This window comes from Nerophis ophidion, linkage group LG24 (genome assembly GCF_033978795.1).
Source record: "Nerophis ophidion isolate RoL-2023_Sa linkage group LG24, RoL_Noph_v1.0, whole genome shotgun sequence".
Classification (NCBI taxonomy): Eukaryota; Metazoa; Chordata; class Actinopteri; order Syngnathiformes; family Syngnathidae; genus Nerophis; species Nerophis ophidion.
The window spans coordinates 23,438,479-23,466,073 of record NC_084634.1 but is presented as its reverse complement, the minus strand read 5'-3'; the positions used below and the strand labels follow the sequence as shown (position 1 = coordinate 23,466,073).

The window sequence follows — 27,595 nt, the reverse complement described above, 5'->3', positions numbered from 1 at the left end:
CAGCAACAAGCTGTAATATCTAACTGAGATCATTTAGGAACAAAACCCTTAAAACAAGTAAAACACTAACATAAAATCTGCTTAATGAAAATAATTATCTTATCACACAGAAAATAAGCAAATATCCCCCTTATTTGAGATATTTAATCTTACTTAGATGTCAGTTTTTGCAGTGTACTATTATCAGTTGGAAGAAATGTCATATTTTAAGGGGGTTGGATTAGGCAAGGCAAGTTTATTTAATAGGCTGTCATAATTCCACATGACAGTTTGGACTTTGTTACTTCTTTTTCTGGGATGTGTAGCATTTCCTGTCCCGGTGCTCTTATTTTGGTTCGACTTCCTTGCTTTGCTGCTCCTTCACTTAGTTTGGTTTCCTGCCAGCGCACCTGTTTTCCTTTTATAATCAAGGCCATCTAGGTTCACCTGTTGCTCCCTGGATTATCCTGTCCCGGTGGCGCATGTTGGCTGAAGGCGTGACCCCAGGATGCGAAGACTTCAAAGCGGCGTGCAGGTAAAAGAGTTTAATTCTATACTCAAATGAACAAACATCTGGAGTTCAACAGGAATTAGAGTCAAAATAAGAGCATCAGGACAGGAAGTGGTACAGAACCAAAATAACTTACCAGATTGTTATGTGAGATCATGACAGTAGGCGAGGCAATTCCAAAGTAAAAAATTACAACAAAGTCAATAAAACAAGAAGAAAATAACGTCATCGTAAAAATAATCTACTTTTACTTGCAACACAACAGCTAAAATACGGATGTTTTTTTTCAGAGACAAGCATATATTGACCTACATTGTACAGTTGCTGTTAATTGGACTTGACCGCGACAAACGATTAATCACAAATTAAATATTTTAATAGCTTAAGCATAAAAACCTGTTTACGACCTAAGTTTTAGCGGTAGGAATCTTTGGGCACCTCGCGGTTCCATACGATTCCAATTTTTGGGGTGTCGATTCGGTTAAGAATGTTTTCTTGATTCAAACTGATTCTTACAATGTATTATTTGTTATAAAAATCATACATTTCAAAACAGGCTACAAGTTGCTTTTGGTGGCTGACGTATGGTGTGTGCATGCAGCGAGGGATCAAGGAGATGGCCTTAAAACTTATTTTAATTTTTTTAAATTTATATATATATATATATATATATATATATATATATATATATATATATATATATATATATATATATATATATATATATATGGCAGCATGGTGGAAGAGGGGTTAGAGCATGTGCCTCACAATACAAAGGTCATGAGTAGTCCTGAGTTCAATCCCAGGCTCAGGATCTTTCTGTGTGGGGCTTGCATGTTCTCCCAGTGACTGCGTGGATTCTTTCCGGGTACTCCGGCTTCCTCCCACTTCCAAAGACATGCACCTGGGGATAGGTTGATTGGCAACACTAAATGGTCCCTAGTGTGTGAATGTTGTCTATCTGTGTTGGCCCTGTGATGAGGTGGCGACTTGTCCAGGGTGTACCCCGCCTACCGCCCGAATGCAGCTGAGATAGGCCTCAGCAGTCTTACAAAAAAAAAGGTGCAAAAGTTTGTACACACCTCCTCTTTGAATGTGTTTTTCTTCATTGTCATGGGGTCCCCAAACTACGGCCCACGGGCCGGATCCAGCCCGCCAGCGTCCATAATGCGGCCCACAAGAAGTCTCAAGTTAAAACAAAAATTATTTTCTTATTTTATTTATTTATCTCTTTTAATTATTATGTTTTTAAATCTGTTCTTTCTAATCCAATGTCAACCACTTGTTACTCTTGGCGTCTCCTCGCCGCTCAGGCAAATCATATTGTCTGAAAATGCATTTATTCATCAATAACGTGACATCATCAGCATGTGCGTTTATTTATATATGTGTATATATATATATATATATATATATATATATATATATATAGAGAGAGAGATTTTTTTTCGATATTTCATATATATATATATATATATATATATATATTGGGGCTGCGAATCTTTGTGTGTCCTACGATTCGATTCAATATCGATTCTTGGGGTCACGATTCGATAATATATCGATTTTTTTCGATTCAATGCGATTCTCGATTCAAAAACGAAATTTTTCCGATTCAAAAGGCTTCTGTATTCATTCAATACATAGGATATCAGCAGGATCCACCCCAGTCTGCTGACATGCTAGCAGAGTAATAAAATTTTTTAAAAAGCTTTTATAATTGTAAAGGACAATGTTTTATCAACTGATTGCAATAATGTAAATTTGTTTTAACTATTAAACGAACCAAAAATATGACTTATTTTATCTTTGTGAAAATATTGGACACAGTGTGTTGTCAAGCTTATGAGATGCGATGCAAGTGTAAGCCACTGTGACACTATTGTTCTCTTTTTTTTTTTTTTTTTTTATAAATGTCTAATGATAATGTCAATGAGGGATTTTTTAAATCACTGCCATGCTGAAATTATAACTAATATTGATACTGTTGTTGATAATATTTATTTTTGTTTCACTACTTTTGGTTTGTTCTGTGTCGTGTTTGTGTCTCCTTTCATTTACTCAGTTTACTGCAGTTCTGAGTGTTGCTGGGTCAGATTTGGTTTTAGAGTTGGATTGTATTGTTATGGTATTGCTGTGTAGTGTTTTGTTGGATTGATAAAAATAAAAAAAATAGATTTTTTTAAAAATGAGAATCACGATTCAAATATATATATATACACACATTAGCGGTGTTGGAAAAAATCGATTTGAATTTGAAACGCGATTCTCATGTTGTGTGATTCAGAATCGATTCTCATTTTTAAAAAAGATATATATATATATATATATATATATATGTGTATGTTTTTTTAATTAATCGATTCAGATTACCAATGGAAAATATGTTTTAACACATTTACACTCTTTTATTCCGGTATAATTATGCTGCCTGAGCCAATCAATGGCCACAATACTGGACAATATGCTCTAATTCATGGGTCTCAAACTCTGGCCCGCGGGCCAAATTTGGCCCGCCGTGTAATTTCATTTGGCCCTTGAGGCAATATCAAATTAACATTAGAGCTGGCCCGCCGCTGTAACACCACATTTACCACAAATACTCATACTCGTCAACCCTCCCGATTTTCCCGGGAGACTCCCGAAGTTCAGTGCTTCTCCCGATTTCCACCCGGACAATAATATTGGGGGCGGGCCGTAAAAGCACTGCTTTTGGCGTTCTCTACATGTCGCCACGTCCGCGTTTCCTCCATACAAACAGCGTGCCGGCCCACTCACATAATATATGCGGCTCATATACACACACAAGTGTATGCAAGGCATACTTGGTCAACAGCGATACAGGTCACACTGATGGTGGCCGTATAAACAACTTTAACACTGTTACAAATATACGCCACACTGTGAACTCACAGCAAACAAGAATGACAAACACATTTCGGGAGAACATCGGCACTGTAACACAACATAAACACAACCGAACAAATACCCAGAATCCCTTGCATCACTAACTCTTCCAGGACGTTGTTGTGTTCCCTATTTTTGAGTGTACAAAATGAAGGTGTGTGTTGAGTCTGACTTGGACATAATATGGACTATACACAAATGCTTTTTATGAAAATGTAATTTTGTTTATAACTTATATGCAATCTGTTGTTTCCCTAATTTTTGTTGTTGTACATGGATGAGGGTGTGTGTTGCTGAGCCAATTTGGACATTGTCTGGACTGGACCTGGTTTTAAAAACCTTTTAGACAAGTCTAATTTCATTAACAACCTGGTCTGATGAAGATAAGGTTATTTTTTTATTTTTTATTTTTTTAATTAAATAAAATGAAATTAAAAAAAAGGAAAAAAGGACATTTTCTTGGATAAAAAAGAAAGTAAAATCATATAAAACAATTACATTAAAAATAGTAATTAATGATAGTGTTAGTGGACCGGTGACACACACAATCGTGTGTTTCAGGGACTGTGTCCCTTGCAGACTGTGTTATATATGTTGTGGGAACCAGAATTTTGGTAGCAGAAAGAAACAACCCTTTTTTGTGTGAGTGGGTGTGGATGAGTGTGAATGGGGGAGGGAGGGGTTTTCTTTGGGGGGTTGATGCACTAATGGAAAGTGTATCTTGTGTATTTTTATGTTGATTTAATAAAAAAATATAAATTAAAAAAAACAAACTTCCAGGACGCTACAATATACACCCCCGCTACCACCAAACCCTGACCCAACTCAAACCCGCCGCCGAAAAGAGGCATTCAATTTGTATTTTTATTTTATTTGATATGCCATTGATATTTTTTAATTATTATTATTTAAAACTCGATTTTGCATGTCAATATAAAGTTATATAAGCATTGCTTGGTCAATATTCAATGCAAAACTTGTTTGGGTCCCTATTAAAGGATTCATTTGTTCAACTTCGACCCGCGGCTTTGTTCAGTTTTAAATTTTGGCCCACTCTGTATTTGGGTTTGACACCCCTTCTCTAATTGGTCTCATCTAGTGGCCAGTACTACTGAATATATATTTTTTTAAGACTGAAAATGCTTACTTAATATGGGAACAAAAAACTGTAAAAATTATGCTTCAAAAAATAAAAATATCTCCCCCCCAGAAAATCTGTGGTGTGTTGAAGCCGCAATATTTTTAGCGAGGGACGACTGCATTGATCTGTCATGAAGACAATGTGTCAAAGTGAAGCCATCAGTATTTGTGCCTGCTGCCCTCGCTAGAAAAAGTTTGGACTTTCCTGAAATAGAGCAATAATAAATGTCCACTGCAGAGGACACCGGTTCTCAGGGGGGTGGTTATTTTTAAAGGTCTGCAATGTTGACAGAACACGCTGCTGTAAAAAAAAACAGTCTAGTGGAATATATAGGACATTGTGATCTTCACTGATTCGCCCTTCATTTCTCTGCTTCCAGAACTCTTTTAAGCTTCGAATGAATCACTTGAGCCCAGACGCTTCCAAAGTGCATTTTTCTTTTAGATTTATGGACTCTGCCCTGGAGGCTCTGGACCTTTTGTTTTCCAAGCCTCAATCTTTTCCTGCGCCTTGTTTTTCTATTTAGTCTGCACAAATAAGCACCCTTCAGCATCCCTCGCGTCAGCTCTGTCATGCCTCCTCCTCCTCAGTCTTCAAAAGTTAGCCAAAGTTTCTATGCATACTTTATGCAAAGGGGGGGTCGGTGGGGGATGACAGGCTGCCCAACTATTCCCCAGCTTGTCTGCCGTGGCCATTAGTGCAGTCCTAGACAGTGGTTCTCAAACTTTAGTTTTACCAAGTACCACAATAATGACCAACATTCAAGTACAGCAGCATAGTAGGCATAAGTATTCATTAAAAACAAGGCAGAGGTTTTATTTAACGTAAAAGTATATTCAATATTTTTGGCCACTGTAACACTGCACAGTTTGAACAGCAACTTTGTGTTTGAATTAGTGTTTGTCATACCTGTAAGATGTTTTGTTTTTTGCCATGTTTGGTCAGGTTATGTTTAGTTGTTTGGACATTTAGTTCTGTCTTTGCACTTCCTGGTTTGTTTTCATCTCCATGCCAACCCATTAGTTTCACCTGGTCTCCTAGTCACTTCCCTGTCCCCAGCCTCACACCCGTTTTTACTAATCATCACAGCTGTAATTTAAGTAATTATTTTTCTGTCTTTGTGCTGGCATCTTCACCCTACCCATGCTGTTCCTACCTTCATGCCCTCGTTCACAGTTCCATGTCGTGTAAGTTTTTGTTTATAGTTCATAGTTAATTGCCTTTGTGCTAAGTGTTTTGTTAATGTTCATAGTTTATGCCATAGTGCAAGTGTTTGTTTCCATAGCCAAGTTTTGTACCTCCATTGTGAGCGCTGTTTGTTTGTCTTTTGTTAGTTATAGTGTTAAAATAAAAAGATGTACTCACATTCACTTCTCGCTCGTGCTAAATTCCCTCTGCGTCGGGGAGACAACCTTAATCCAAGTCAAAGTTTGACAGTGTTGTCCCAATATGTATGTACATATTGCATCATTATGGCTCATTTGTAGCTATATTTGAGCTCATTTAGTTTCCTTTAAGTCCTCTTAATTCAATTCATATCTCATGACACACTAACTGTACGTAATAGGGCTTTTATTTTTTTGCGGCCCCAGACAGATTTGTTTTTGTATTTTTGCTCTCTCTCTCTCTCTCCCTCACACGCTGCATCCAGCCTTTTACTCCACCCACATTAAATGCCAAACAAACACATACCAATCGTTGGTTAGAAGGCGATCGCCGAATTCGTTCTCCCTTCCACCCGTGTCGCTGTCTGTCGTATCGTTTTCGTCGGTTTCGCTTGTATACGATTCAGAGCGATATGGCTCAATATCTTCAGTTTTTTTCTTCAATTTAGTTTTCGCTACCTCCCTCCACACTACAACCATCCATTTCAATACATGCGTAATCTGTTGAATCGCTTACGCCGCTGAAATCCGAGTCTGAATCCGAGCTACTATCACTATACCTTTCTGTGCTATCCGCTGTGTTTGTTTATGGTGGTTTCACGCTGTGACGTCACAGGATAATGGATAGGTGGATATACCGATAGTGAAAATCAGGCACTTTGAAGTCGTTTTTCGGGATATTGCGTGATGGGCAAAATTTTGAGAAAAACTTTGAAAAATAAAATAAGCCACTAGAAACTGATTTTTATTGGTTTTAATCCTTCAGAAATTGTGATAATGTTCCCCTTTAAACATATGTTTATTATTGCATGTTTGTCCTTAAATGAAATAGTGAACATACAGGACATGTCTTTTATTAGTAAGTAAGCTAACAAAGACTCCTAATTCAGTCTGCTGACGTATGCAGTAACATATTGTGTCATTTTTCATTCCATTATTTTATCAAAATTATCAAGGACAAGTGGAAGAAAACATTATTAATCTACTTCTTCATTTACTGTTAATATCTGTTTACTTTCACTTACAACATGTTCTATCTACACTTCTGTTAAAATGTATTAATCACTCATTCTTCTGGTGTTTGATACCTTACATTAGTTTTGGATGATACCACAAATTGGACTGGTACTTTAGAGAGGCGGAATAGTACCGAATATGATTCATTAGTATCGCGGTACTATGCTAATACCAGTATACCGTACAACCCTCGTTTGACTATAGGAAAATAAAACACTGTACTTTAATCGCTAAATTCACTGGCGTACCACGGGTCTGATCTGGCCCGCCACATAATTTTTTTGTGGCCTATGAAAGCCTGTAAAAAATGTGTGTCAATAAAAATACATGTACTTTAAAACACTGCGAAAATGACCTGTCAAAAAAAGACTAGATTTTAGGGCAAAATACTAAAAACTGGTTCAGTTCAGTTTCAGTTTAATTCGAGCAATGCATACAATACAATGTAATGCATCACATATATCCAGTTGTTTTATTACAGCACGTCCGAAAAAGAGTAGGAAGAAGCTGAGTTTATTTAATCCTACCCTTTTTCATACCGTATCAGTTTTCTCCCATTTTCTCTGTAACAAAAGACTGAATAAATAACTAATAAATAAATAACATACCATAGTGAAATGAACTAGCTGCATGGACTGATCATGTGGCCTGATAAGACATCCTCATTTTCAAAATTAGCAGGACTTTTAAGATATAGTATTTCATTTTGAAAACAAGCATTATTCAACTTCAAAAATATAGACAACTGTCAATCAAATGTGTTCTGTTAAAGGCCTACTGAAATGAGATTTTCTTATTCAAACGGGGATAGCAGGTCCATTCTATGTGTCATACTTGATCATTTCGCGATATTGCCATATTTTTGCTGAAAGGATTTAGTATAGAACATCGACGATAAGGTTTGCAACCTTTGGTCGCTAATAAAAAAGACTTGCCTTTACCGGAAGTAGTCAGACAATGTGCGCATGACGTCACGGGTTGTAGGGCTCCTCACATTCTCACATTGTTTATAATCATAGCCACCAGTAGCAAGAGCTATTCGGACCAAGAAAGCAACAATTTCCCCATTAATTTGAGCGAGGATCAATGATTCGTTGATTAAGAAAGTTAGAGTGAAGCACAAAAAAAAAAAAGAAAAGGCGACGGCTCCAGGCGGCGGCAGTGGGACCGTTTCAGATGTAATTAGACACATAAACTAGGATAATTCTGAAAGATCCCTTATCTGCTTATTGTTTTAATAGTGTTTTAGTGAGATTGTAAAGTCATATCTAAAAGTCGGATGCCTGCGGTGAACGCCAGTGTCTCTCAGAGAAGCCAATGGAGGAGCCAAGATCACAGCTGCCTTTTTAAGCTGCAGGAGGAAGTCCCATAATCCACTGAAGTCTCCGGTAAGAGCTGACTTAATATCACAATTTTCCCGTCCAAAAACTTGATGCTTGACGTAGAGAAACATGTTCGCTTGACCGCTCTGTGTTAACGCTTGACACCAAACAAAGAAACACAGGGTGTGTTTCGGTGCTAAAGACCGCTGCAATCCACCGCTTTTCACCAACAGCATTCTTCTTTATAGTCTCCATTATTAATTGAACAAATTGCAAAAGATTCAGCAACACAGATGTCCAAATTACGGTGTAATTATGCGATGAAAAGAGACAAATTTTAGCCCTGTGTGGTGCTGGGCTAATATGTCCCCTCCAACCAATAACGTCACAAACACGCGTCATCATACGCGTCATCATTCCGCACGTTTTCAACAAGAAACTCCGCGGGAAATTTAAAATTGTAATTTAGTAAACTAAAAAGGCCGTATTGGCATGTGTTGCAATGTTAATATTTCGTCATTGATGTATAAACTATCAGACTGCGTGGTGGGTAGTAGTGGGTTTCAGTAGGCCTTTAAATAAGGCATCCATTGTTTTTCATTTTGACATAAAAAAAGTACATGTACTTTACGCGATTGCATATGTTTAAAACCTTAATATTATCCAATAATGCAACAAATATATCATTACACATTCCAAAAATGTATTGTTGAAGTAAAAATAAAGATAGAGAACAAATATTTCAAGTATTTCCTACTATTTGTGTCTGATTTGAATAGTTAGGTTTTTGCCTTTTAAAATCCTCCATTGTCCAGGGACTTGTTTCCAGAATGTGTAAACGATAACAAAAGCGACAAAACATTCATCACAGCAGCTCAGGCGAGGCACCAGTGTGGGTAGGGAGCGTTTCCACAGATTTTTTTCAGAGCGGCCAGCCTGAAATGTGGGTAACAGGGACAGACGCAGAAGAAGGATTTTACAACAAAGTTCTAAAGCTTAGTGATATATCAGATGTATCAGATTGTAGGTGTTTTTTTTTTTTTTTACCCTTTGCGTTCATTTTTTGCTGTTTGTTGCATTTTTGTTGTGTTTCGCTTGATTGTAAAATATGTCGATCAAGAGGGGGTGTGGCGTTCATATGTTGTCAATATTCAGTGTTTTATCGTTCATAGTTGAAATTGTAAATTCCACATTCTTTTTTTTTCATGTACAATCTGGGTGTCTTATTCATTAAAAAAAAAAAAATTCCATTCCGTTTTTTTAAGGCGGTCTGTCATTACTATTTTAGCATTCAGTCAGGCATTATTGTGGGGTTTTGTTTTAGTCTTCCTAAAAATAGGACCCAAGCACCAAGTATTGTACAGCAGATTTTCACTGCTTCCATATATATATATATATAGTCATGGTCAAAAGTTTACATACGCCCGTAAAGAAAATACTGTCATGGCTGTCTTGAGTTTCCAATCATTTGTACAACTCTTATTTATTTTTAGATAGATTGGAGGTCACAAAACACATTCATGAAGTTTGGTTATTTTATGAATTTATTATGGGTCTACTGCAAATGTGACCAAATCCCCACCTTTTCCCCTCCAAACATATTAATGGATATTGTGGCCAAACAGCTAATTTTTTGTTTCACCTGACCACAGAACTTTCCTGCAGAAGGTCTTTTCTTTGTCCATGTGATGTCAGATTAAATAAAAAATTGGCTGTTTGGCCACAATACCCAGCAATATGTTTGGAGGACAAAAGGTGAGGCCTTTAATCCCAGGAACACCATTCTTACCATCAAGCATGGTGGTGGTAGTATAATGCTCTGGGCCTGTTTTGCTGCCAATGGAACTGGTGCTTTACAGAGAGTAAATGGAACAATGAAAAAGGAGAATTACCTCCAAATTCTTCAAGACAACCTAAAATCATCAGACTGGAGGTTGGGTCTTGGGCGCAGTTGGGTGTTCCAACAGGACAATGACCCCAAACACATGTCAAAAGTGGTAAAGGAATGGCTAAATCAGGCTAGAATTAAGGTTTTAGAATAGTCTTCCCAAAATCCTGACTTAAACGAGTGGACAATGCTGAAGAAACAAGTCCATGTCAGAAAACCAACACATTTAGCTGAACTGCACTAATGTTGTCAAGATGAGTGGTCAGAAATTCAACCGGATGCTTGTGGATGGCTAACAAAAAGCGCCTTATTGCAGAGCAAATTGCCAAGGGACATGTAACCAAATATTAACATTGGTGTATGTATACTTTTGACCCAGCAGATTTGGTCACATTTTCAGGAGACCCATAATAAATTCATAAAAGAAGCAAACATCATAAATGTTTTTTTGTGACCAACAAGTATGTGCTCCAATCACTCTATCACAAAAAAATAAGAGTTGTAGAAATGATTGGAAACTCAACAGCCGTGACATTATCCATTCATCCATTTTCTACCGCTTATTCCCTTTGGGGTCACAGGGGGTGCAGGAGCCTATCTCAACTACAATCGGACGGAAGGTGGGGTATACCCTGAACAAGTTGCCACCTCATCACAGGGCCAACACAGATAGACAGACAACATTCACACTCACATTCACACACTAGGGCCAATTTCCAATTTAGTGTTGCCAATCAACCTATCCCCAGGTGCATGTCTTTGGAAGTGGGAGGAAGCCGGAGTACCCGGAGGGAACCCACGCATTCACGGAGGGGACATGCAAACCCCACACAGAAAGATCCCGAGCCCGGGATTGAACCCAGGACCACTCAGGACCTTTGTATTGTGAGGCAGACGCACTAACCCCTCTACCCCTCTAAGTTTTTGTCGACAATTGTATACAGTATATATATACTGTATATATATATATATATATATATATATATATATATATATATATATGTATATGTATATGTATGTATGTATATGTCTTGATTGGATTATCCAGAGAATAGTGCTCGATACCGTGGTAGAGCGCAATATGTAAGAAATCATCAGGAAATCTCCTGATGATTGAGGGAACCCCTCTTGAAACAGTTCTGTAGAGATGAAGTAGTCTTGTGATTTTTCCCACACCTACATACATACATATATATATATATATATATATATATATATATATATATATATATATATATATATATATATATATATATATATATATATATATATATATCTATATATATCCGAAAACATTTTCACTTTATTCTAATCTGCCAGAAAACATTTATTTAGGCAGAAATATCACAGATTACATTACAAAACATCTTTGACAAAGTATGATCGTAATATAAAACGATTTTTCATTGTATTATGGTTGCTAGACCGGATGTGATGTGTACAGTAGCGTTACAACTGTGAATGGGCTGAGGTTCAGGCATGTGTGTTAAAAAAAAATGTTGCGCCGTTAAAGGCCTACTGAAACCCACTACTACCGACCACGCAGTCTGATAGTTTATATATCAATGATGAAATATTAACATTGCAACACATGCCAATACGGCCTTTTTTAGTTTATAAATTGCAATTTTAAATTTCCGGGAAAGTGTCCTGTTGAAAACGTCGCGGAATGATAACGTGTTTGTTGACGCATGCTTGTGACGTTATTGGTTGGAGCGGATATTTTATCCCAGCACCACTCACGGTTAAAAGTCGTCTGCTTTAATCGCATAATTACACTGTATTTTGGACATCTGTGTTGTTGAGAATGCTGTTGGTGGAAAACGGTGGATTGCAGCTGTCTTTAACAACCAAAACACAGTCAGTGTTTCTTTGTTTGTTGTGAAGCTCTACTATGGAACAGAGCGGTCAAGCGAACATGTTTCTCTACCACATGTCAACCAGCAGGTTTCGGTGAGAAAATTGTGGTAATAATTCGGCTCCTACCGGAGACATGAGCGGAGCTTGCGTCCTGCTGCAGCTGTCAAAGAGGCAGCTGCGACTTTCTTGGCTCCTCCATGGCTTCCATCAGAGACACTGGTGGTCACCACACCCCTCTGACTTTCAGTGTAACACAATAAGCAGATAAGGGATTTTCCAGAATTATCCTAGTAAATGTGTCTAATAACATCTGAATCGCTCCCACTGCCGTCACCTTTTTTTTTTTTTTTCTAGTGCTATTTTTCCTCATCCACGAATCTTTCATCCTCGCTCAAATTAATGGGGAACTCGTCGCTTTCTCGGTCCTAATCACTCTTGCTGCTGGAGGCTATGATTATAAACAATGTGAGGATGTGAGGAGCCCTACAACCCGTGACGTCATGCGTGCATCGTCTGCTACTTCCGGTACAGGCAAGGCTTTTTTATTATCGACTAAAAGTTGCGAACTTTATCATTGATGTTCTCTACTAAATCCTTTCAGCAAAAATATGGCAATATCGCGAAATGATCAAGTATGACACATAGAATGGACCTGCTATCCCCGTTAAAATAAGAAAATCTCATTTCAGTAGGCCTTTAAAGGAACTTAACATTTGACAGCTCCAACAAATATATATATATATGAAGTCAAAAAGTGACATCATTGAGTCCATTTATGAAGAATTGATTGACTCACATCAAAGGCCTCCGTCAGTCGTAACGACTGGATACTGCGCCAGTCCAGAGGTCAAGTTTAAACTCAGCGACAACGCCTGCTGTGGCTGATGAGTCCGATGTGGGAGAGGCAATCACGGCCGCATTTACTGCAGATGTAGCTGGAAGGCGCAACTGCAGGAGTGCTTGTCTTCCGCTTGGTTCTTTTTTCATTGGCTGTGGCATGGATCTTTTCCTCGCCAGACTTCAGCTGTTTGTGAAGGACACTGCGCCATTTGCTGCGGTCAGCCGCTACATCTTCCCAATGTTCAGTGTTTATGTCCAGGGCTTTCATGTCCCGCTTGCAGATATCTTTGAAGCGCAGTTTCGGCCAGCCAACAGATCTCTTGCCAGAGGCAAGTTCGCCATACAGGATGTCCTTTGGGATACGTCCATCCTCCATACGGCACACGTGGCCGAGCCAACGCAGCCTGCGTTGTCTGAGCAGCGTGAACATGGTAGGACGACCAGCGCGTTGGAGGACTTGGGCATTCGTCACCTTGTCACTCCAATGGATGCCGAGGATGCGGCGAAGGCAGCGCATGTGGAAGGTGTTCAGTTTGCGCTCCTGTTTGGAGTATGTTGTCCATGTTTCGCTGCCATAGAGAAGAGTGCTGACAATGCAGGCGTTGTACACTGCCATCTTGGTAGGAGTTGTCAGCTTCCGGTTCTCCCAGACGCGGGTTGTGAGGCGCCCTAGGGTTGTGGCAGCTTTGCCGATACGTTTGTTGATCTCACCATCAAGGGACAGATTGTCCCTGATGGTGGATCCCAGGTAAGTAAATTGGTGTACTATTTTGAGTTGGTGCTTATCAATTGTGATGGCTGGTGTAGTGTCCTTTTCCTGACTGAGCACATTGGTCTTGTTTAGGCTGATGGAAAGCCCAAAGTCTTTGCAGGGCTGGGAGAATCTGTCCATAAGGCACTGGAGTTCTGGTTCAGTGTGCGAAATGACGGCGGCATCATCAGCAAAGAGCATGTCCCGGATGGTTGTCTCACGGACTTTGGTCCTTGCTTTAAGACGGGCTAGGTTGAAAAGTCGGCCGTCAGATCTTGTACGTAGATATACCCCTTCTGTTGCAGTCCCAAAAGCATGTTTGATGAGCAGGGCAAAGAAGATACCGAAAAGGGTAGGAGCAAGGACGCAACCTTGCTTGACTCCGCTCTTAATGTGAAATGGGTTGGATATGCTACCCTCATACTGGATGGTTGCCTTCATGTCGTCATGGAAAGATCTAATGAGACTATGGAGCTTTGGATGGCATCCAATCTTGGGTAGGATGCTGAAGAGCCCTTCTCTGCTAACCAGGTCGAAAGCCTTGGTCAGGTCAATGAAGGATATGTACAGGGGCTTCTGTTGTTCCCTGCATTTCTCCTGAAGTTGGCGTAGGGAGAATATCATGTCCACTGTAGAGCGCTTGGCGCGAAAGCCGCATTGAGATTCCGGGTAAACGCGCTCAGCAAGAGTCTGAAGGCGCACAAGCACGACACGGGCATAGAGTTTTCCTACTATATTCAAGAGGGAGATGCCCCTGTAATTGTTACAGTCGCTCCTGTCGCCCTTATCTTTGTAAAGGGTGACAATCTTGGCATCTCTCATGTCCTGCGGCACGGCTCCCTCTTTCCAGCACTGGCAGAGGACATCATGCAAAGGCTGCAGGAGGGTGTCTTTACAGCGCTTGATGAGATCTGGGGGGATGCCATCAGTACCAGGTGCTTTGCCAATCGCTAAGCTGTCGATCGCTTTGTGAAGTTCAGCAAGTGTTGGTTCAGCATCTAATTCCTCAATGATGGGCAGCTGTTCAATGGCATCAAGGGCTGAGGCGACTACAGTGTTCTCTCTGGAGTAGAGTTCTGAATAGTGCTCTACCCATCTGTCCAACTGCTTGCCCTTGTCAGTGATAACTTCCCCGCTGGTGGTCTTTAGGGGGGCTGTTTTGCTCTGTGTTGGGCCCAGAGCAGCCTTTATGCCCTCGTACATCCCTCTGATGTTACCTGAGGTAGCTGCAGACTGGATGGATTCACTGAGTTGTTGCCAGTATTCATTGGCACAATGTCTTGCAGTCTGTTGCACTTTGCTTCTTGTAATTCTCAGTGCTTGCAGGGACTTCTCATTCGGGGAGCGTTTGTATTCAGTAAGGGCAGCACGCTTTGCTTCAATGACAGGGGTCATCTCGCTGGACTTGGCAACAAACCAGTCGTTGTTTATGAAGATCTTCCTCCCAAATGTTGCAAGGGCTGTTTTCTGAATAGCCTCTCTGAGGTGGCCCCATTTTTCGGAGGCGGAGTAGTGCTGGTGTTCTTCAGACAGGATGTTGTTGAGGGACTTGGCAAACTCTTCTACTTTCTCTGGAAGATGCATGCTGGTGGAATCAATGCGGGGTTTGCCTTTCTGTTTGGAGTTTTGAAACATTTTTGGTTGTAGCTTGATCTTGCAACAGACAAGTGAATGGTCGGTGTCGCAGTCTGCGCTGTGGTAACTACGAGTAACGAGCACAAACTTGAGGTTGGCTTTTCGGATCAGGATCATGTCTAGCTGATGCCAATGCTTTGAGCGGGGATGGCGCCATGTCACCTTGTGCTGTGGTTTCATCTGAAAGTAGGAGTTGGTCACGCAAAGGTTATGGTAGGAACACAACTCCAGTAGCCGTTGCCCGTTCTCATTGACTTTGCCAACTCCGAAGTGTCCAAGACAGGAAGGCCATGAGTCATGGTCAGCTCCCACTCTCGCATTGAAATCACCAAGGATGAGGAGATGTTCCTTCGGGGGGATGTTCTTGATGACGTCATTCAAGTTGGAATAAAATTTATCCTTAACTTCTGCTGTAGACGTTAGAGTGGGGGCATAGGCACAGACTAGGGTCACTCGGACATCAGAGGTGTGGAGATGGAGTGTCATCAGGCGTTCCGATCCTTTGTCTCCTGGTTCAACCATCTTTAACAAGGTGTTCCTGACAGCGAATCCAACTCCATGCTCTCTGCGGTCTCCGGCACTCTTTCCTTGCCAGAAGAAGGTAAAGTCTTTCCCCTTGAGGGTTCCCGAGTCGGCTAGGCGGGTCTCTTGCAATGCAGCTATGTCTACCTGGAGTCTCAGTAGCTCATTGTTAATGACAGCCGTTTTTCTTGCATCACTGATGTCTTGGAGATCATTTGAGTGTCCGGGTGTCATAGTCCGGACATTCCAGCTTCCCAGTTTTAGGACTGGGCACCTGTTTTTCATACTTTGTTTCTTGCTTGGTGCAGGTCTTACAGTCTGCTTGTCGGTTTTACCTAATCCCCATGCACCCAATGAGGAAGGCAGACTGTGGCGGGACAGCACCTAATTGGCTGGGGGCTGCCCAGCTTAAGGCGGGCAGTAGCTGTCCAATGAAATTCAAGGATCCCTCCCACCGTCGGAAGCAACCCCTGGCGCTATGCTCTACGCCAATCGAGCATTGTAGCTTATAACCGGTAGACTGTTGCTTCCCGTTTGTTGTTTCCACACTATGACACGAGGCTGGAGTGACCTCTCCAGGGCGCAAGCCAGGGCAGAGTAGTATGGAGGTCAAGCTGTTGCCCATGCAGCAGGACCCCCCTCTTCACACTGATGATGGATCCAAAGGAGCAGCAAGAGCTGGTACAATTTGGCACCAACAGTGTCGCAGGAGTTGCCAGTGCACCGCTGTAGCCAGCAGTGGACCACCTTAGGGACTCCGTTTCCTGATTTTTTCCTCAGGGTTTACTCCCGAAGCCTTCCCCAAGAAAGGTATACCACAAGGCAGTGGCGGTTTTGGATTGGAGTTTACCTTCTCCTAGATGGGTCACCTTACTGGGCTAACGGGTCCCATCTACCCATGCGGCAGGTTGTACTGGGTTACATTTTACCAGTAGCAGGGATAAGACCTGACCTGACAACATATTCATATTACAAATAGTAATCATCTGTCAATATGGCATTTGGCAGCATTTTCACCCTTTCAACTGTGTTTCAAGGATACGACTACTATATTAAATAATAAATAATAAATAGAGAATTTGACTGAGGTTGTTGGTCAGTTCTGATTTTCAACGACCAATCTTCTCCAGATATACAGAGATCAGTTGTCTTGATGACAACGCAAGATACTTGAGGTCAAAGGTCAAGGCATTGCGCGACCTTTTCTCAGCTATCTACCAGTTTCAATTTCCAATGAATCTCACGTTTTTTTGCTCGTCGTCGGAGTGATACCGGCGATCAGAGGTCGACAGCAGGACGCCCACCATCATCGTCAAACTTTGTCAGCTAGAGAACGGCGTTGGCAGCAATGCCGGCGGCAGCGGAGGTCGATGAGCTCGAGTCATTCCCCTGGGAATGATGGACAGAAGTGGATCCGTCCATCCGTTTTGTGCATTCTGTGCGACGTTTCACATGCTAAAACATTCACACACTGTACTTGTACCTTCACACGTCGGGGAATGCCTCTAAATAAAGCGCCTCATCACTGTCTGTCAACTGTAAATGTCGTCACCATGTAAACCAGGGGTGCACACACTTTTTCAGCAGGCCAGCTACTTTTTAAATGACTAAGTCAAGGTGATCTACTTCATCTTCATATATTTTATAATTATATATATATATATATATATATATATATATATATATATATATATATATATATATATATATATATATATATGTATGTTAGGGTTGTACGATATACCAGTATTGTTATAGTGCCGCGATACTATTGAATCATATTATCGTACTATAACGCCTATAAAAACTTTTTTTTTTTGTCATTTATATTATGTTTATAAACTCAGGAAATGTGAACCCTGGACACATGAGGACTGTAAATATGACCACTGTATGATCCTGTAACTACTTCGTATCAGAACGATACCCAAATTTGTGGTATCATCCAAAACTCATGTAAAGTATCCAAACAGCAGAAAAAATAAGTGATTACATTTTAACAGAAGTGTGATAGAACCTGTTAAAATAGAAAATAAGCGGATATTAACAGTAAATGAACAAGTAGATTAATAACCCATTTTCTACCACTTGTCCTTAATAATGTTGACAAAATAATAGAGTGAAAAATGACACAAAATTACACTATGTTACTGCATACGTCAGCAGCTACATTACAGCTATTGCTTGCTTGCTTACTTACTACTAAAAGAAAATTTGTCTTGGATTTTCAGTATTTTATTTAAGAACAAACTCTCAATAAGAAACATATGTTTGATGTACCCTAAGATTTTTTTGTCAAAATAAAGCCAATAATGCCATTTTTCGCGATCCCCTTTATTTAGAAAAATATCGAAATACATTAAAATAAGATACCAAAATATTTGTATTGGGACAACACTCGTATATGTATATATATATATATATATATATATATATATATATATATATATATATATAATATACACACACGTTAGGTCAGGAAAAAACAAGAGGCTATATCATCCCAACAGGCAGGTTTCCCACTTCAACTATATATATATATATATATATATATATATATATAACTAAAGTTTATTTATTTATGAAATGGACGTTTTTTGTGAACACGTTAAAGGAGCCTAATAAAAATACAAGCATGTTTAACACGTGTCATGCTGTAATTGTATGCATGTTCGAAATAAACGCAAACCGTAACCAAAACATACAGATTCCTTTTTTTCATGAAGACAAAAATATACGTTGGTGTATTACATGATTCTGATGACTTGCATTGATTGGAATCAGACAGGGTTCACAGCGGTGATGCCAACTTCCACATTTTCGAAATTACAATGTAGAGGAGAAAGAATGTCCTCCTTTCTGTCCTAATCTACATGAAAGTAGTTGGTTTTTGGCATCTTATTTGTCCAGCTTCCATACTCCTATACACTTTACAAAAAATACATTGACGACAAACTCCGTAGTTGGCTAACTTGTGCGTCATCTCACAAGAAGGGTGTCGCGAATGTCAATCAGGGCACAAAAGTGACGTCATAATGAAGATTCATCATTGATCATTTTCAGGACTATTTTTTAAATGCCTGACTCCCCTCCACGATCGACCGGTACTTTCTGACTCAACTGGACTTACAGTGCATCAAGAAAGTATTCACAGCCCTTCTCTTTTTCCACCTTTCGTTATGTTACAGCCTTATTCCAAAATGGAATACGTTCATTTTTGTCCCTCAAAATTCTACAGACAATACCCCATAAAATGTGGAAACTTGTTTTTTTTATTTTTGCAAATTCACTAAAAATGAAGACCTATTTTTGAATGTTATTTTTATTACATTTGGCCCCCCAAAAAAAAAATCACATTGTCATTATGGGTTATTGTGTGTAGAATTTTGAGGACAAAAAAATTATTTATTGCATTTTGTAATAAAGCTGTAACATGACAAAATGTAGACAAAGTGAATTTGTAAATAGTTTCCCTGGTGCACTGTCCGCATCATATCTTCCGTTTTAAACCCCCAAAAGATGTTTTCTCTATTCCTATGTAATTCCACTGTGTTTATTTGACTGCAGCTGTTGTTGCCGCAGTGGCCTAGATCCCCGCTGAACAGCAATTAGTCTCTTTCCTCATTTGCATCTCATCAAAAAATAAAGAAATAAATAAATAAAAATGGATGCCGTGTAGATGAAGTTGGCCTTTTTTGTAAATCACAGCAGGTTGTGTAGTTGCAAGGTGTATACTAATGTCCACTGGCAGACTTTTACATAACGTTTTACTTGCAACTGGTAGGATTCATGTCAGTTTACTGGTTTGTTCAATGTTCTCCCTAAAAAGCACACATTTTAAAACATACGGATAGTTAGGGTATTTCTCAGCGCCGATCTATCAGGGCCAAAGCTAATAACTTTGGCCTTGATAGAAACAAAGATCTTGGCTTGTTTCTTAACTATGCACACGCACATATTTTCTCTCTGGTAATAATGGTGTTAGGATGTACCAGGTGCGGAGAGAGCGAGTGGACAAAAATGTGTGTGTGCTCAGCACATACGCCAAAGGTAACTTTCGGTTTCGGTCTCCGTCAAGGCGGGGCAGCAAGGCGGACAGAACACTGCGAAAATAATCTGTCAAAATATACGATAAAGACTAGATTTGAGGGCAAAATACTGAAAACTAGTGACATTCACTAGCTGCATAATTTCACCTGATAAGGCATCCTAGTCTTTGTGGTTAGTTTTTCCTTTATTACCTCTTGTGTTATTTATTTTACGCCATATTTGTTCCCACAACCGCACCTTAAATTGGAGTCTTTAATCTCGTTATATGCAAATATAATGAAAATAAAGTCTATTCTATTCCATCCTATCATGTTCTGTTTTGTTTTTGACTCCATTAGTTCCTGTTTTGGCGCAACCTGGTTTGTTTTTGTTGCCATGACTACCAATCAGTTCACCTGTTCTCACGAGTCACGCACCTGATTAACTTGGACTCATGCACCTGTTGTCAATCACCACGTCACCATTTAAGCCTGCAGTTGCCAGGCAGTAAGCGTGGCGACATAACCTTCTACTCATCCTCTTCACACCCTTGATATCTTTGCCGATCATCCATGCCCATATCTCGTTCCAAGTAATTATCGTTATCCATGTCACAGTGCAAGTTTTTGTTTTATGACTATAGTTTTGCCTTCGTGCAAGTTTTCTTTTCATAGCAAAGTTTTAGACCTCCGTTGTGATCGCTTCTCGTTTGTTCCTTTTTTGAGTTATTTATTAAAAGATGTCCTTACCTTATCGCCATGTCCGTTCCAATTGCTTTGCACCACGGGAAAATAAATCACTCCAAAGTCCTCGTCTTGACAGAAATTACCAGGACTTTTAAGGTAGAATTAGTATTTTATCCTGATTAGGCCCGTGAATGAATGATCTATGGTCCCTGGGATGATAATTGAATAGTATTAGAAGCGGCCCGCAGGCCACGGCCGCCTGCTGCTGTTTTGCACGCACCAATACTCCATCAGTGTTGGGGCTTGGAATTTTCAAAATTCAAGTCATTAAAATGGGGTTCTACGGTAAATTTTGGGGTTCCCACTTTTTTGTAAGTGTTTTGAAAACAAATGATAAATGTATGCTTTATCCTGTTGTCTCTCACATTCTATATTGTGTTTTGGAAGGAAAGTTGTCAAGAATGTTACTTTATTCATAAAAAAAGAAAAAATACAAAAGAAGACAAACGTTTATGCATATGTAAATTTATTCAGTCTTTTCTTCATGGAGCTAAACTTTACCGCTGCCGGTATTTTTTTCTATATTTTTATTGAAATATTTTCAGAATGTGTTAGTTCTATTTTTGGTCAAAATAAAACAAAGAAAGCAATCTGAAGTTGTCTTTATTTTTTCGTTTTAATGCCATGATTTTAATAGTCCGGCCCGCGTGTGCACAGATTTTCCTCCACGCGGCCCCTGAGCTAAAATGAGTTTGACGCCCTTGATTCTAAAACATTCACTTGTAAACTCTTGAGAGTGACCTAAGTGCGGAACTATCATCGCACTACAACATCTCTAACACATACTGTCTCACCATGGGTACTTTAACTTTGACCTTAACTTTTAAATGTTGCTACTGTGGGAGGTCAGCACTTCAAAGAAGAATCTGTTCCTAATTGGTTTACCCTAGACCAGGGGTCGGCAACCTTTACCACTCAGAGAGCCATTTTGACAAGTTTCACAAAATAAAAAAAACAATGGGAGCCGCAAAACTCTTCAAATTTAAAATGAAATAACACTGCATACAGAGTTTTTTCTTTTTGCTTTGTGCGGCGTCTTCAGTAATGCGAACGTTGTATCAATCCGTTGTGGGGAAGAAGGAGCTAAGCCGGAAGGCAAAGCTCTCAATTTACCGGTCGATCTACGTTCCCATCCTCACCTATGGTCATGAGCTTTGGGTCATGACCGAAAGGATAAGATCACGGGTACAAGCGGCCGAAATGAGTTTCCTCCGCCGGGTGGCGGGGCTCTCCCTTAGAGATAGGGTGAGAAGCTCTGCCATCCGGGAGGAACTCAAAGTAAAGCCGCTGCTTCTCCACATCGAGAGGAGCCAGATGAGGTGGCTCGGGCATCTGGTCAGGATGCCACCCGAACGCCTCCCTAGGGAGGTGTTTAGGGCACGTCCAGTCGGCAGGAGGCCACGGGGAAGACCCAGGACACGTTGGGAAGACTATGTCTCTCGGCTGGCCTGGGAACGCCTCGGGACCCCCGGGAAGAGCTAGACGAAGTGGCTGGTGAGAGGGAAGTCTGGGCTTCCCTGCTTAGGCTGCTGCCCCCGCGACCCGACCTCGGATAAGCGGAAGATGATGGATGGATGGATGGATGGCTTTGTGCTATGTATAAACCTTAATGAGAAGATTTAATGTTAGTACGGCCCGCAAGTTTTACATAAATACCGCTTGACAGCATTGCACTTATTTTGAAGAGGTTTATTTAGCCTACTGACATGTATTTATAAATAAAAGCATTACACTTGCCAACCCTCCCATATTTTCCGGAGGTTCCCAAATTCTCAAAGTATCTATTCTCGCGAATATCTGATGATATTCATTCAAACAACAATAATAAGGGAGTGCCATGAAAGCGCTGCCTTTAACGCCCTCTACAACATGCACAAACAGCTTACCAGCCCAGTTACACGTTGTATGTGGCTCCTGCAGACGCACGCTCACTGCTGCAAGACATACTTGTTCAACAGCCATACAGGTTACACTGAGAGTTGTAATATAAACAACTTTTAACAATCTTACTAATATGCACCACACTGTGACGGAAATTAAGGTAACAGAGCAAGATTTTTTTTTTAATCCTGTTAATTTTGTCCATCAGCCGTCACCAGAGGACTTTTTTTGCCAGAATCAGACACTTCCAGAAATTATTTTCACAGACCCGCTCACCAGGACTGTCCTTTCCCCCCAAGACTCAAGCCCTGCACCCATCACAAAATGTTTCCTTTTATCCGCCCACAGAAATATTTGGACAATTCAAAGGGGAGGATTCTGCCCCGCTCCTAACCTCCATCCACCCACCCCTAAAGACTGTTCCACACTGCAGGGAGCTCCTTGGGGGGGGCTAGGGCAGAGAACTGTACGGGTGGGGTGGATCAGCTTCGCCCAGCCAGGCAGCAACCTCTTGCCCGGCCACCACCACCAGTCTTTCGGCCAGCCAAGCCACAACCCACAGCTAGGCCATCTCCACCTGCACCACGGCTAACACCTGTCGCTACTCCAAGGCTAGAACCACGACCTGCACAACGTCTAGCACAAAGTCCACGGCTAGCACCATGTCCACAGCATGCACCAAGTCCACTGCTAGCACAAAGTCCAAGTCCACGGCTAGCACCAAGTCCACGGCTAGCACCAAGTCTACGGCTAGCACCAAGTCCAAATCCAAGGCTAGCACCAAGTCCAAGGCTAGCACCAAGCCCAAGTCCACAGCTAGCACCAAGTCCACAGCTAGCACCAAGTCCACGGCTAGCACCAAGTCCACGGCTAGCACCAAGTCCACGGCTAGCACCAAGTCTACGGCTAGCACCAAGTCCAAATCCAAGGCTAGCACCAAGTCCAAATCCAAGGCTAGCACCAAGCCCAAGTCCACGGCTATCCCCAAGTCCACGGCTATCCCCAAGTCCACGGCTAGCACCAAGTCAACGCCAAGCTCCAGTGCCTGCACCACGCAGGGCCCCAATGCCTGCTCCACAACAGTCACCATTACTTGCACCACGCCAAGCTCTGGTGCCTGCGCCACGTGGGGCTCCGGAGCCCAGCCCTCCGGAGTCCACGGCTAGCACCAAGTCTACGGCTAGCACCAAGTCCAAATCCAAGGCTAGCACCAAGTCCAAGGCTAGCACCAAGCCCAAGTCCACAGCTAGCACCAAGTCCACAGCTAGCACCAAGTCCACGGCTAGCACCAAGTCCACGGCTAGCACCAAGTCCACGGCTAGCACCAAGTCCACGGCTAGCACCAAGTCTACGGCTAGCACCAAGTCCAAATCCAAGGCTAGCACCAAGTCCAAATCCAAGGCTAGCACCAAGCCCAAGTCCACGGCTATCCCCAAGTCCACGGCTATCCCCAAGTCCACGGCTAGCACCAAGTCAACGCCAAGCTCCAGTGCCTGCACCACGCAGGGCCCCAATGCATGCTCCACAACAGGTACCATTGCTTGCACCACACCAAGCTCCAGTGCCTGCACCACACCAAGCTCTAGTGCTGCCAGTAGCTGCACTACACCGCCAAGCTCCAGTGGCGCCAGTGCCTGCACCACACCAAGCTCGAGTGCCGCCAGTAGCTGCACCACACCGCCAAGCTCCAGTGCCGCCAGTAGCTGCACCACACCGCCAAGCTCCAGTGCCGCCAGTAGCTGCACCATGCCGCCAAGCTGCATCGCTACCAGTAGCTGCTCCATGCCGCCAAGCTCCAGTTCCGCCAGTAGCAGCTCCACACCAAGATCCTCCACACCAAGACCCGCCACGCCAGACCCGCCGCATCACGCCAAGCTTCGCCGCTTGCCACGGTGACGACGCGTCCGGCTCCTCGTCGGCCACGCATGTGGCCGTTACGTGGTCGTCCGCCACGCCGAGGGCACCGGCCTGCTTGTCGGCCACGTATGTGGCCGTTACCTGGTCGTCCACCACGCCAGGTGCGCCGACCTTCTCGTTGTCCACCTCGTCAGGTGCAGCGACGGTCTACGCGTCGCCCCCAACTGATTCTTCCCCGGTGGATTCGGGGACATGTGGTCTGGCGACCCAAAGGGCAAGTTTCCCTCCCTCCCTCCCATGACTCCTGATCCTGCGTTGTTTTTTGGTTCTTGGACATCTGGGATCCGTCCTTGAGGGGGGGATTCTGTCATGTCTGTGATCATGTTTTGGTTTAAGTCATGTTCTGTTTGACCTTTGAACTCTTTAAGTTCCTGTTTTTTTCACTCCCTTGTTTTGTTTCCATGGTTTGGACACACGCACCTGTGTAATCATGTCACTGTTATTTAAAGGCCTACTGAAATGAGATTTTCTTATTGAAACGGGGATAGTAAGTCCTATGTGTCATACTTGATCATTTCGCGATATTGCCTTTTTTTGGCTGAAAGGATTTAGTAGAGAACATCGACGATAAAGTTTGCAACTTTCGGTCGCTAACAGAAAAGCCCTGCCTTTGCCGGAAGTTACAGACGATGATGTCACATGTTGATGGCTCCTCACATATTCACATTGTTTTTAATGGGAGCCTCCAACAAAAACAGCTATTCGGACCGAGAAAACGACAATTACCCCATTAATTTGAGCGAGGATGAAAAATTTGTGTTTGAGGATATTGATAGCTGACTAGAAAACAAAAAAACAAAACGCAATTCCTTTGGGACAGATTCCGATGTTTGTAGACATATTTACTAGGATAATTCTTGGAAATCCCTTATCTTTCTATTGTGTTGCTAGTGTTTTAGTGAGTTTAACAGTATCTGATAGTCGGAGGGGTTTGTCCACGGGTGTCTTTACGCCAATGTCTCAGCGAAGTCGACAGCAGCTTAATGGACGGGGCAAGCTCAGCTGATCTCCGGTAAGAAGCGATTTTTTTACCACAATTTTCTCACCGAAACCTGCTGGTTGACATTCGGTCGTTATCCATGTTCGCTTGACCGCGCTGTGATTCATAGTAAAGTTTCACCTCCGGAAATTTTAATCAAGGAATCATCGTGTGTTTGTGCGGCTGAAGGCTAAAGCTTCCCACTCCATCTTTCTACTTTGACTCCTCCAATATTAATTGAACTAATTGCAAAAGATTCAGCAACACAGATCTCCAAAATACTGTGTAATTATGCCGTTAAAGCAGATGACTTTTAGCTGTGTGTGTGCACAGTGCTCATATTTCCTAACAGTCCGTGACGTCACGCGTACACGTCAATACGCGACGTTTTCAAGAAAAAAGTCCCGGGAAATTTAAAATTGCAATTTAGTAAACTAAAAAGGCCGTATTGGCATGTGTTGCAATGTTAATATTTCATCATTGATATATAAACTATCAGACTGCATGGTGGGTAGTAGTGGGTTTCACTAGACCTTTAAGCCTGTCTTTTTCTGTTGGTCGGCCTGGCGTCTTTGTGTTCTTTTCATGCTCTGTCAATGCTATTATTTTCATGCCAAAGACCATGCTGCTATTGTCAAGCCACAGTACCGTATTTTCCGCGCTATAAGCCGCCCCGTGTTATAAGCCGCACCTTCAATGAATGGCATATTTAAAAACTTTGTAAACCTATAAGCCGCACCGGGTCATAAGCCGCGCCCACGCTGCGCTAAAGGGAATGTCAAAAAAACAGTCCGATAGGTCAGTCAAACTTTAATGATACAAGCCAGTGTGCGAATGTGCAATCACAACAATAGTAACACTCAAAATATTGCAGAGCAATAGCAACATCAATAACTCAACTTTGCTCGAACGTTAATGTCACAGCACACAAAATAAACATTTAAAGCTCACCTTCAGAAGTTATTCCTCATCCATAAATCCCTCGAATTTTTCTTCTTCGGTGTCTGAATTAAAAAATTGGGCGAATACGGCATCCAAAATGGCGGGCTCCGTCTTGTCGAAGTCATCAGAGTCAGTGTCGCTGTTGCTGTCCGACAGTTCCATGAATCCTGCCTTCCTGGCCGGATCTTTTTTCAGCTATCTTGTTTTTACAATATGCGTGGAAAGTAGCCAGCTTTTCTTGAAAGTCTTTTGGCAGTTGCTGTGAAATAGTAGTCCGTGTGCGGATGGAGAGATTGCGTCTTTTCATGAACCGGAAACACCAAGAAGCACCACCTTTTAAAATCATCCAAGTGAAGTTCGCTTGCTGGCGCTGTTGCCTTCATTGGAATAGTGATGGTACTGACACTTCTGCTTGCTGCTCGAGTTTGTCCTCCAACTGTTGCCATCTTGCTTTGTTCCCTCAAACTCTGTGTTGTCTTCTTTACTTGGCGCAGGTCATCTTGTTGCTTCCTCCACCTAAGCACCATTGATTCATTTATGTTCAATTCTCTCGCTGCTGCTCTATTTCCGTGTTCTTCTGCGTGACTTATTTCCTTGAGTTTGAATTCGGATTAGCCGCGCGCTTCTTCTTCTACGGGGGCGGGTGCTTACCTTGGCGGTTGCGTACCGTAGAAGAAGAAGCGCTTCCTCTTTCCAGGTGGGCGGGTGCTTACCGTAGAAGAAGAAGCACTTCCTCTTTCCAGGTGGGCGGGCGCTTACCTTGGCGGTTGCTTACCGTAGAAGAAGAAGCGCTTCCTCTTCTACGGGGAAAAAAGATGGCGGCTGTTTACCGTCGTTGCGAAACCTAAACTCTATGAAAATAAATATTTATATTAATACATATATAAGGCGCACCGGGTTATAAGCCGCACTGTCATCTTTTGAGAACATTTTTGGTTTTTAAGTGCGGCTTATAGCGCGGAAAATACGGTAAGTGTTTTTTGTTTTATGTCCAAAGTTTAGTCTTAGTGTTAGTTTTAGTTTCCTTTGTCAAGTTGTGCTTTCCCCTGTTGCAATTTTGTTTGTACCTTTTTTTTTGGTTAAAATTAAATCATGTTTTTACCTGAACGCCATATTTTGAGTAGTCTTTTCTGCCTTCCTGGGAGAACGACCTCGCAGCAATATTATATATACTTGTTTTTCTTTTCTTTTTTTTTAATCCTGTGCTTTTTGAGGTCAAGGAACATTGATAACAAATTCATAAAACCACAAATTTGATTCAAGGTTGTTGGAAAAACACAAAACATTTTTCTGCATTTTTCTGAAAATTGAGCCAGTTTAGGCCACGACAACCAGGTAAAAAG

General features: G+C 41.7%; 1 protein-coding gene across 1 annotated transcript in view; it reads left to right on the top strand.

The window, feature by feature from the left end:
• Nucleotides 1-359: 359 nt before the first annotated feature.
• LOC133542043 (cannabinoid receptor type 1A) overlaps nt 360-27,595 on the top strand; it is a 72,140-nt gene continuing 44,904 nt past the window's right edge. Inside the window, exon 1 of the mRNA XM_061885852.1 lies at nt 360-514. The gene's annotated coding sequence lies outside the window, so the exon portion shown is untranslated. The remainder of the gene's footprint in view (nt 515-27,595) is intronic.